Below are 12,748 nucleotides of genomic sequence, written 5' to 3' on the forward strand. Positions count from 1 at the left end.
ACAAGAATCTTGGAGAACACTTTGAGAAGGAATTAAATCCTTGATGAACCACCATGAAGAAACTCTTGAAGAACTCTGGATAGATAAAAAGATGGTCGCAAAGAAAGGAAGCTTGAAAAGAATAATATGAATCCTTGCATTGATTAGATGGAGCTTCGCGATGATATAACGAGAAAACTTGGAACTCTGGAAAAGATGAACAATTGAAACCAAGAATTTTGATGAACCTCCGGAATAAGGAATTAAATTTTCTCGATGAAACAAGAATAAGAATTACATTATGCTTATCCTTCATCAATTAAATTGATGACCCACAATGGATTTGGCATACTACTCATTCTCGTTGAAAGGGGGTAAGGAGAGATATAGCGCAAACTTGACTCATTCTCGTTGAAAGGGGTTAAGGAGAGATATAGCGCAAACTTGGGAAAGTCTTGAACGAACCACTGGTACAAATTGAAAAAGAACGTAGCGAAGGGACGAATCACCAGGAAGAATTACAAAAAGAACGAAGATACTTGGGGAAATTTAGATACAAGAGAATGAAGAGATCACGAGCTGACTAGGGAATACTTGAGCGATGCACCGGTAAGATTTGGAGAACGAGAGCTGAAGGCTAAGAATGAATAATTCTGAGATGATGGGCTCCAGAGAATAAAATTGAAAAGACTCCTGAATTGCTCCAGATGGGTGAAAAGAATTCTCACAATCGGAAACAATTATGAGAGGATGGCATAAATCTCGAACCATGAATCTTTGGCAGAACAGGTAAGGATTTAAGAGGAACTCTTCTTTGGTCTTCAAAATCCGAGAATGACGACGAGAAACACCACCATGATTATTGAGGCACTCTGGAACAATGAAGAATAGAAAGGTTGAACCAACGATGAAATAATTTGAAAGATCTTGGAGAAAGACATATATATGACGGATGATAATTCATTCTTACGTCAAATTGGAAAGAATTTGAGAATAACTCTGGAAAAAAATTAGAAGAGTCAGGTAATATCCTGGGGAAAGACATGTGGGTTAGGGCGCACTGAAGAGAAACATCGTTGAAATGATTTTGAAGAGAGATTGCACTGGTTGAATTAAATGACTTGAATGAGATAATAATCTCCAAATAGCTTGAATGGATTAAGAATGGAAACATGGATCTTCTGAGATATCTATAGCACTCCGGATATGAATAGAGAGAGGTGAATAAATAAGAGAGACTTGGTTCAGATATTGCAACATGATAAAACATGTGAAACAAAAGAAAGGGATATGATTAAGACAGAAGCTTGAATTAAGTCCACCCAAGAAGAAAAGGGAATGATAAATGATAAACTTGAAGCTTCTGAGCATCTTCCTGAGAATCACCGGATAAGAACATTGAAAGAAAAGAATGAAGAGACTTCACATCCATAAGATGGATACTTGATTAAGAAATCTGAGTCCTTGAAGAAACAAGGGGTGGGAGGGCAGGAAAACAAATGCAACTTGGGGATGAGTGAAACAGGCAATCCTCAGGCTCCTCAACGACGCCCGTATGGAAAAACTTGAAGAGAAGTGCACTGATCAAAAAGGGATTGACATGACAATCTCGATAAACAAGAAGGATTAGCACTCCCATAGAAATATGAGAACACCGCTTAGGAAAAGTTATGGAATCAACACTTGACTTCGAAGCAACTCGAATACCACAACTCAAAATAAAACAAAGGATTGGCTTGTGGAATAAGCCGAAACAAACATATGATAGAGATTTCGTCCAAAATTTTCGTGGTGTGGCCCACACCGGCTCGATCGTACAACACCATCATGTACAAGGCAGTGCACATGACATACGAAGCGTCCCCGAGTCAGCATAGCCAAGGACTCTTTAAGGCACAACGAGACCACTGTAAAACCAACCATGGACAGGTGGACCACTAGACGTCGAACCCCAATCTCATATCATGCATCTGTTGGAAAGATATCCTAGGTAACTACTTGAATTCCCACCTATTAACTCCCAAAACTTTCTGGTTATGCAATCTGGTGTTGGGGATACAGGGAGGCACAAATATATCACACAACTAACAAGCCCTACGCTCAAACTGTATCCATCTATCAGCACATAACCAAGAAACCTTCGGAAATCATGTACCTCGGACCTTCGAAAACATCCGATATACTAGTTGTGGCAATACATCTGATCGCTCTCCCCAGTACTGGGTGTCGTCAAACTACTCTCACCAAAAAGATTATAGAAGTGTTATCAATGTCGGCGAACTCTGGTATTCCAGAACTGAAACAATAAGCACTATGACAAAAACACCTTGGAGCTCAACTCCCCGGGACACTGCGACAACCCCTAAATGTCAGGAGGCACCAAGACAGAATTCCCGTCACAATGATATCGCAACGATCCAACAATGCCCACGTGATCCTAAAAGAAATTTGAGTGAAAAAGGATAGAAGAGTGGAAAGCACCTAATACAGGAGTCCTCACCAGAGCGATGAAAGGGCTGAGGAGTAAAAAGAATTCCTGCTCTCTGATATATAGCTAGACACAAAATAGTTTTTTCTAGACTCAACAACATCAGCGGTTCGATCAATCAAGGGGGCTCCTAAGGTAGGTAAGGCTCTGATACCAACTTGTAGCGCCCAAGATGTGATTCTATCCCAATCACGTGATGAATTCATGATTAAGGCACAATCGCATTTCGAGCGCATAGCAAGGTGGATATCATTACAACATACCATGTACTGGATAGATGAGAATACAAGATAAAGGCTTACACTCGCCACAAGCTACAACATGAATACAACAGTTCATCAATACATAGCAATCATCATACATAAGAGCAGGATCTGACTACGGATGAAAACAAACGAAAAAGAGGAACGACATCGACCCTGCTATTCCCAGGCTCCCCGACCCGGAACCTATCCCTTGATCGAAGAAGAAGAACTCAAAAAGCAATAAGAATCACTCTCACGTTAGATCATCGCATTACCAGTACCTGCAACCATTGTTGTAGTAAACTGTGAGCCACAAGGACTCAACAATCCCATTACCCTAGGTATCAAGACTAGCAAAGCTTAATGGGTATGTAATGGATAAATGGTGAGGTTGCAGCAAGCGACTAAGCATTGTATGGTGGCTAACTTACGAGTACAAGAATAAGATGAGAAACTACGCAACGGTCGCAAACTAGTATTGATCAAGAACTGATCCTGAACTACTTACATTCAAACATAACCCCATCGTGTTCTCTTCTCGACTCACTCAAAAAGAGACCGTCACGGTTACACATGCGGTTGGTGTATTTTATTTCGGGTTTGGTGTCAAGTTCTCTACAACCAAACATTAAAAGTTCCCATCTGCCACATAACTGCGGGCACGGCTCTCGAAAGTTTTAAACCCGATAGGGGTGTACCAACTTAGCCCATGACAAGCTCACGATCCACGGAGACAATCCTCCATCGCGGGACCCTCTGATCAGACTCGGAATCCCGGTGCACAAGACATTTCGACAGTGGTAAAACAAGTCCAGCAAGACCTTCTGGCGTGCCAACACCCTGATAGTAGTCGCGCATATCTCGTCTCAGGCCACAACCGAATGGGATAAGCTATGAGTAAAACCAGCCCTCGAGTTTCCCCAAGGTGGCCCCACAGGCTTCCCATTTGGGACCAACACCATCAACACTGGCCCCCCTGTATTAGATTGAATAATAAACCTCGGGTAGTGCTAACTCCCTATGCGTCAAATTTATTATCATGTTTAGTTATTATGTTGAGCAAAAGGTAAAACCAATGTTGGGCCTTGCTGGAAGAGTTTTATTCAAAGCGAACTGTCAAGAGGGTCCCATAAACCCTCACTGTGTTAGGGACGCAAAATGAAGGAACATAACACCGGTATGACGGAAACTAGGGCGGCAAGAGTGGAACAAAACACCAGGCAAAAGGCCGAGCCGTCCACCCTTTACCAAGTATATCCATGATATCCATGTCCCAACATGGAACAGACGGCAACTGCACCTGCAACTAGCAACGCTATAAGAGGGGCTGAGCAAAGTGGTGACATAGCCAAACAACGGTTTTCTAGGATGGTGAAAAAGGTTAGAGGCTATCATGGCAATTTGGGAGGCTTGATCAACAAGTGGTAGGTAGTGTGACATAGCGATAGCATCGAGACAACTAGCAAAGCAAAGATAGTAGTGGTATCTAGAGTAACATTCATCTTTCCTGAAATCCCGCTAGGAAGAAGAACGAGTCCATGAAGAAGACGAGCCAACATAGTCGAACGGATCCTCACAATCGCAATGTAACCAGAACTATCAAGGAGAAGCGCAACTGGAAAGAAGCAAACAACATAGTGAACCAACAAGCATAAACATGGCATGATGCGAAATCAAGTATGATGCATGTCCAGTTTAAATAGGCATGGCATGGCAAAGTGCAACAAACAATACTACAAATTAAGTGGAGCTCAATATGCGACGAGTTGCATATTGACGAAAAAACACATGAATTATTTAGTTTTCTCTCATTTTTGCTACTCATCAATATTAAATGTTGGTTAACATGGCAAAAGGTGAAGCATAATAAAACTACCTATCTAGGCAAGTTTAAATGAGGCCATAACAACAACCAACAATTCCGTAAAATCCCCATGTGCATTTAGCAATTTAATGCAAACAACAATTTTAAACATTTTAATTGTTGTTAACATGATGCGGATGACATATACAAGTTTTACGCAATTTTATGAAAAGGTTGACATGAGCATGTTATGAAGCATTTGGTCACCATGGCGGAACGAAAGGGGTGCCACAGCAACGAATCTAAAAATGATGCCATGGCAACATATCGGTTCCGGTAACTCGTTGAGAGACTGGTGCAAAAGAAGTGTGACGGGAGCGTGTCATGCAAGGATGGTGGGGTGATCCCGATAAACGGGTGTCCCACATGACGGTGGCAAGGAAATGAGTGACAATGTGCGACGAACAAGTCGGGTACGGTGCAAACGCGAGCATCTCATACAAAAAAGCATTCATCCACGGGTCATTGTCTCGACGGTTATACCTTAGAAGCGTGCAGTTTTGGAGCAGATCAGGTTCGATGCGGTGTAGGGGAAGTAAACGTTCTCAGGACAGCTGTAGAGGAAGTAGTGGTACACATTCTAGAAGTGGTTCACGACAATTGTAGTCCAACTTGGTGATCCGAAGGTGTACTTGGCGAAAAACGGTCGTCGTGGTACTTGTCGGTCCATGAAGTCGATCTCAGAGGTCTTGTCAGATCTACAACAATGGTAGTCGTACATGTATCGGAGAGGGACTTAGCGTATCTGTGTACTTGGTGTTCCGGTCTTGGTGGTGTAGATGTACACGCTCTTGGGGTTCTTGGAAATCCAAAACGAAGCATCACAATAGGCCTCCAGTCTCGCGAGACTTGGTATGAACCAACCGAAACAACACAAGGCGGTCTTGGCGTCCAATGACGGGATTGGTGGTCGAAGGGCGTGAGTCTGCTGCCCGCAAGGAACAAAACATGGAGGCAGCCGTGGGCAGCAAGGCGACATAGGCAGAGGAGCAGGCGCGATGAAGAAGACGGGGCACGCGCAGCAGAGGCAAGCGACAACACATTTCCGTGGCCCATAGAGAGGTTGAGTAGGACGTCGAGGAGGACAGTAGAGGCGACGGGCGAAGAAGAGGGGCCAAGGTCGTTCGACGAAGGAAGGGGCGGAGGGCGACGCAAGCGGGAGGATGCAGTGGTGCTGGCAGCGGGAAGGTCTGGCGACGTAGCAAGGTGGAGGCGTGCAGGCGGGAGCAGAGGACGGGCAGAGGCGCCGCGTCTGCTGGGGCTCCGGTGAGGCTGGTGGCGCCGGTTGAGGTGAGGGCAAGGAGCTCCAGTGGCCGTCTAGTAGTGCGGGGACGACGTGGTCGACGGGGAGGTGCGGTGCCGCGTGGGTGTGAAGGGGATCGGGTGAGAAATGGTGTGGCGATGGGGATAGAGACGAAGGGGTGGCAGCGCTAGAGGAAGGACAAGCGGGAGAGGGTTCGATCGGGAGAGAGAGCAGGGGATCGATCTAGGGTTAAGACAGGGTTAGGTGGGCCTGGGAGGCTGGCCCAGTTGCGAGTGGTCTATTGGCTTCTCTCTTTTCCATTTACAGAAAAAGAAAGAAAGAAAAGAGAGAAAAGGAAGAGGTTAGAGAAGGAGTATGGACTAGTGAGATATTTTCCTGAGATCAAAAAATATGAATGATTTAACAAAAATGGTTGGAAGGGTGTTGGGCAACCTAGATCCAAACTCATTTGAATTTAATTCAAATAAGTGGGTGAAAGAAGTCGATGTTTGGTAGGTCCAGAAATGTTTGAGAATTTTGGTGGAGCTCGGGAAAATGACGAAAGAATTTATGGACAAAGTTTAAGGTCAAGAAGTGAGATAACAAAGGCATGGGGAATTATTTTGCAAGTGTGTCAAAGGTAATTCCACAAAAATGGAATATTTTATAATAGCTCCCTAATACTGGGAGGATAAGTTATAAAGCGAAGTCACCCTTCCCTCGTTTTAAATGGATCGAAGATCCATACAACTTATTTAAAAGAGTTATAAAATTAATGATATGATGGCACGATGACATGATGCAATGCAAATGATGCAATGATGAATGCAACGAACCAAACAAGTCACACGACGAATCTCGGAATCCATGGAAGGCATCTGGAGCGCTGGTCTTGGGGCGTCACAAGGCCCATGGACCCTACGGCCCGTAGAAGGCCCATGGATCCTATGGCCCGTAGAAGGCCCATGGATCCCACGTCCCATAGGAGGGCCATGGTCAGTACAGCAGGTAGCAGGACCATGGTTACAACAGTCCGTGTGTTGCCATGGTTATTGTGGCCTAGTTATAAAAATAGGTTATTATGGCCACTAGAAAAACTCTAAAAAAGAACTGCAGTGACTACAAGCAAACAACTAAACAAGATAATAAAGAAATAAATAAGCAAGCAAGTAACGCTAGGCTATTACGTCTATTACACATATTACACCCACTAGGCATCAAAGTTCACCTCCAGTGCAAACATAGGGAACAAAGTAGCATATTACATACACTGGCTATCTAAATTGGCCACCGGTGCAAATAAACGCGGCAGCAAAACAAGTCCATAACTGAAACAACTTCAAAAGAGCTCAAGAAACGTTATCCTGGGTATCCACCATGCTGGAAGTAAGCTTAGCAAACTTATTAGCTTTCTCCTGTTTGGCGCTAAAATCCTCCAACGCTTGTGGTTGCACTAGAAAGTATGCATCTAAATGCTCCAGGGACTTGTGCAGTCCTTCGGCTTCTTGTCACAGCACAACTGATCGTTGTCTTTTAGCTTGTAGTGGAGACTCAAGAAACTGAACTGATTCAGACAGTGAGTTTGAATATCTTGTGCCAGCGGTAGTGGCCAGTAACTCAAACACTACACCAAGATAGGACTTTGGGGTTGTCTCACTGTCTTCAAGATAGTTTTCCTTAGCTGTTTTATCAGCTTTGTTGGAGACCAACAAGGATGTCTCACTATCCTGAACCTTGTCTACATTACTTCCTTTACCATTGCTTAATAAGGCACTCTTCCCCAATATTCTGTCAACATTCTAAAAGAAGAAACAAGCAGACACATAACAAGTTTAGCATGTACTAGTATATGAAACTCATTTCGGTGAACCAATTCATTAGTAAGGTGGTCATGATTAAACTACCAATTCTTCTATTGCCAAGTAGTACATAATAAAAGCATGAAACAAACATATATCTATGTCCTATGGTCACTGCATTGTCTTGCCAAATCAAAATAGAGACACAGTTCAAATCATAGCAGTTCAAGATAAAGCAGCACTGAAAGAATACAAAGCATGGGAAACTACACGGCACAACAAGATTTTAGATGGGTACCACGGGTCTACATGTACAACAACACTATCGGCTCTGTTGTGATGCTAGTGATGTGCATGATATGAGAAGTCAACTATATACACAATTGAAACCAACAGAGCTATTTATAAGAGTAAACCTGTTAAAGAAACATGCCTAAACATACCTGTTGTGCCATTGGAGTTTCGATTGGATCCTTCAATTTAAAAGTAAGTTTGTATGAGTAAATACAGTGATACAAGAGCAAAGTAGTATGCACGATAGCAATGGAATCTTAAATGAGAACAGTTGTTCTTCCGGTTTAAGCACTTGTTCTACATGAACAGAGTACAGTAAGACGCAGGCATATAGTACAGAACAAGGCGTTCCCATTCATCGTCTAGTAAATGTGCCTCAAGAGAATGTAAGGGAATTTGATGAGTTTCTTTGCCAGTGAAGTACATTTTCTTCAGGTAATTCCGATATTGCCACCAAGCATTCTTGAAGATATTAGAGGTATTAGGACAGGTAACCTCATCCCGAGTTTCCAAATCGGTCGTTCTCTATAGAGAAAAATGGAAAAATTTGTTGTATTATAACCATCATGGGGGTAGAATGTATGTGACAAAGCAAAGTAATTGCCATGAATAACATTACTTACACATAACTCCTGGACAAACACATGCAGATGACATTTTCCTTCATCTTCAGTATAATATTTCCATGATGGGAAGATACGCACATAAGATTTAACAACATCAAATGTGATAGATGCTAAACTACGAATGGCTAGTTGTGCTTCCTCCACGGGAATAGATGTACTAATTGGTGGAGTTGGGGTTCGCCGTGGTAGTACTGACGCTTTGGGCACTGGACTTGCCTTACTATCTGCTCTTGTTTGGGAGCTCTGTGGTGGAGATGGTGTTGTGTCAACATGAACTGGGTTACCATCTGCTGGGGTTGGGGTTAGATTGGGTGAAGCTGGTTCTCTGTCCATCATAGTAGGGGTATAATCTACGAGAGTCTGGGTTATGTGTGGTATGGCTGGTTCTTGTGCATGTACAATCGGGGTGCTATCTCCACCAAGAGGTAGCACTGTTTTATTTGAAGACTGTGTTTTTACTCCGCTAGATACTGCCATCACCTGCTCCAATTCAAATGGCTGATAAACAAGAAACATAGTTGAATGTACAAATATTGTATGAGAGACAGATGCAATATATATTGTGGAAAAAAGAGGGCATGAAATATTGACATGTATATTGTTTAACTAAAGAGGATAGCATGATATAATTTCACATATATGATGTCTATCTAAACTGGATATCATAGCATGACATAATTCAAAGATATGATGACTAACTAAACAGGATGGCATGAGATAATTATATGATGTCTTTAGTAAACATGTTCGCATGACATAATGCACATACATGTTATCTAATTAATTAGGATCGCATGATGTAATTCACATATGTGATTTATATGCTAAGTAGAGGGCATTCACATATATGACGTCTGAACTATGAAAATGGTGTTGAATATTGTGTATATGATGTCTAAACTATGCAATGCAAGACACCATATGCATGATATGAGCAGTATAACTATGTCAAGTTAGAGCATACAGCTTGGTGGGGGAATAGGACTGGTCGTCTGTCTCTGAATCCATCTCTGAGGTGCTATCGGGACCCAGCAAGAGATCTGCTTCGACAGGTAGCACTGTCTGCTCTGAAGACCTTGTTTTCACTCCAGATTTTTCCATCACCCACTCAAATGGCTGATTCACAGGAATAGTTTAATGCACAAACATTGTCGATAAATGGAAATATAATGAAGAAAATGATGGGGAAGATATCATTCAAATATATGATGCCTGGTTAAACAGGATGACATTGCATATTTCACATATATTATGGCTGGGTAAAAGAGATGAGACTGCATAATTCCCATATATGATATAGACACTAAACACGTGGCATTGTAGAACATGTCTAAACTAAGCACATGACATATATGATGTCGAAAGTAGGCACTGCAAGGCAACATATGCTTGATATGACCAACATCATCATGCCAAGTTAGAGCAAACACCTTGGGGGTAAATAGGAGTGGTTAGCTACATCTTAATCCGCCTCAGAACAAATATCTTCCTCTGGATTACAATCTAGAGAGGGGGGAGGGTTTGCCATTGAACCCAGCATGGAGCGATGTCTGCATGACATTGTATTGCTGCGCAAAACTCTTCTCTTTTTCTCTACATGTTAAGCATGACTGTGTACAATATCTGATATGCATATGAAAAAATAGTGAGATTATGTAAGGAGAGCATGCAGACATCTAAAGTGATGGTAACAACCAGTGGATGGATCCAAAAATAATGATAGCAGGCTGATGATAGCTTTAATTTAATAAAAAGATAGATGATGATTGCTTTACTATTGGTTTCCCACCCAAGATGAACAACATAGGCATACCCTAGGTGAACCAGATAATAGACAAAGATACTATTCATTGTTGCCTCGATATGTGCCCCACAAGTAATTTTAAAACTCAAGTTTGAACATTAATTTGGACCTGACTTGGAGTCTAAGAGGTGAACATGACGATAAAGTACCAGGTAATATTAAGCAATGCATAACATAAGCAGAAACAAAAGAGTGCGACCTCTCCTGTGGACCCATGTACTCTTTAGGTTCATATGCTGAGTCAATGGTGGTGATACAGTTGCGGTTGGTGCCGGCAGCAGGGAAGGAGATCTGAGGTGGCGAAACATGGTCAGGAGTCATGATGTCTGGTTTGGTGGATGCTTCTGTCGATGGAGCAGCTCAGGTGATGTGGACGACGTCGCGGCAGGAGCAGGACAAACCACACAAAGTTTTCTTCGACACCTACCTGTAACTAAAGTAACTCTGTAAGGGCTCCTTTGGCTTGCAAGATTCTAAAAATGCAGGGATAGGAAAAACATCGGAATAGGATAAGAATGCACGTGGGAAATAGAGCATTTGTAAACACAGGATTTCTGTCAACTTGGGTGTTTGGTTCATAGGAATTGGAAGAGCAGAGGAATGCAAAGAAACATGGCCAAATTAAAGTGAAACCATATGAAAGCATGTACAATTAGAATTTTATTCTGCCACTAATGCACTTGGTCTTGTTTTCATGCATAGGATTTTGAAAAGTAGGCCTAGTTGGATGTTTTGCTCCATTCCTTTCAACAAATGCATGAATAATTGAATGGTAGAGTGCCATAGGAAAATTTCCTATTGCTATGTTTTTCCTTCAGTTTTTCCTTTGAACCAAAATAGCCCTAATGGATCAACATGAATGTAGAGTAATAAGTGATGTGACAAGTGTACAACCTCTTTGTCGTACCATGTCGACCTCAACATCATTGGGTTGGTCACTAAAGAAGTTGAGGCAGAGGTGGCTATCGGAGGTGTGGAGGAAGATCTGAGGAATCTATAGACGGCGTCCATGGCACTACTCTATTGTGATGGATGGTTCCGTCGTTGGAGCAGCTCCGGCGAGCCATAAGACGTCGAGGCTGAAGTAGTACCTTTGTTGCATTGGAGACGCAGTCGTCTTTCACGTTGGTGCAATCTTATCACACAATTGGCTATGAACCAAATGTTTCCTCGAAGAAGCATCGATGTTGGTACTAAGAGCATATGTTTTGTATTGATTTCTAAGCCTTCTCACAACTTTGTCTTCAGCTCCCCTGTAATTTTATTTGTCTAGCTATTAACTAAATATGTGGTCAGACATTGATTAAAAATATGTTGTGGACTAAAAACCCGGATGGACGTAGTACCCCTCCATTTTTATTTACTCTACATATTAGATTTGACTGAAGTCAAACTTTGTAAAGTTTGACCATTAGGCCGAACACAACAAACCATAATTATTGAGAGAGGGCAAACTGTACATACTCTCAAACCTTTCTGATAATTGAAATTAAAGTTCTTTATTTGTACACACTCTCACACCTTTCCAATAATTTGGCGTGTGTGTGGTTGTTCACTTAACGGAGGGTAGTGTACCACACGTGAAGGACATGATGTGCGAGCAGGACGCGTGGATCATTAGTTGATCGTAAGTAGTTTTCTTCACTGGTACGTTAAATAAAGAGTTCTGTTTCATACTTACACAATTTAAAACGATTGTTATGGAAATAAAAAGAAAACCACTCCACTATATTAGTAGTATACATGAGTACTATATAAGTTGGAGCCTCAGCGCTTGTTCACTAGGGTTTGCACTCTCCACACTCTAGCTGCGCTACATATATAGACACACGCACACGCACGCACACACACACACACACACACGCTGGAGGCTCAGTGTTCCTTTGCTAGGATTTTCTATATTCACAGTCTCTCACCCTCTTCACCAGATCTAACTAAATAAGACTGTGTTGGCCTATGTCTCTCTCTCCCCCTCATAACTGGTGTAGGAGCCGTCTAGATCCCGCCACACTGGGATGGGGAGGAGGCGCAACGTTCACTCTGTCACCTTCGGCAAGGGAGGCCATCCATTGCTGGCTATGCTATTCTCTTTCACCCAGCGCCTGTGCGGGAGGGCGTCCGACCCCTTCTTCCTCGCTGTCGTATGTTGTGTGGGCAGATCCGACCTCCCGCCACACGCCTAGCCACATCCTGACGACCCTAAGGCATATCTTTTTTGATTCTGTAGTCGAATCTAGGTCTTGGTTCAAAGAGGAAAGAAGGGTGGGGTGGGGTGGAGCATGAATCTAGGACATGGTTCAATGAGGAAAGGAGGGAGGGAAAGTAGTATAGACTGGCTATCCAGCCGCTTTGTCAGTCAAAAATGGAAAAAGGGGGTAACTCAGTACACACATCTGTAAGGAACCG

Source organism: Triticum urartu, chromosome 4A (assembly GCF_056163025.1).
Source record: "Triticum urartu cultivar PI428250 chromosome 4A, HENAU_Tu73, whole genome shotgun sequence".
Classification (NCBI taxonomy): domain Eukaryota; kingdom Viridiplantae; phylum Streptophyta; class Magnoliopsida; order Poales; family Poaceae; genus Triticum; species Triticum urartu.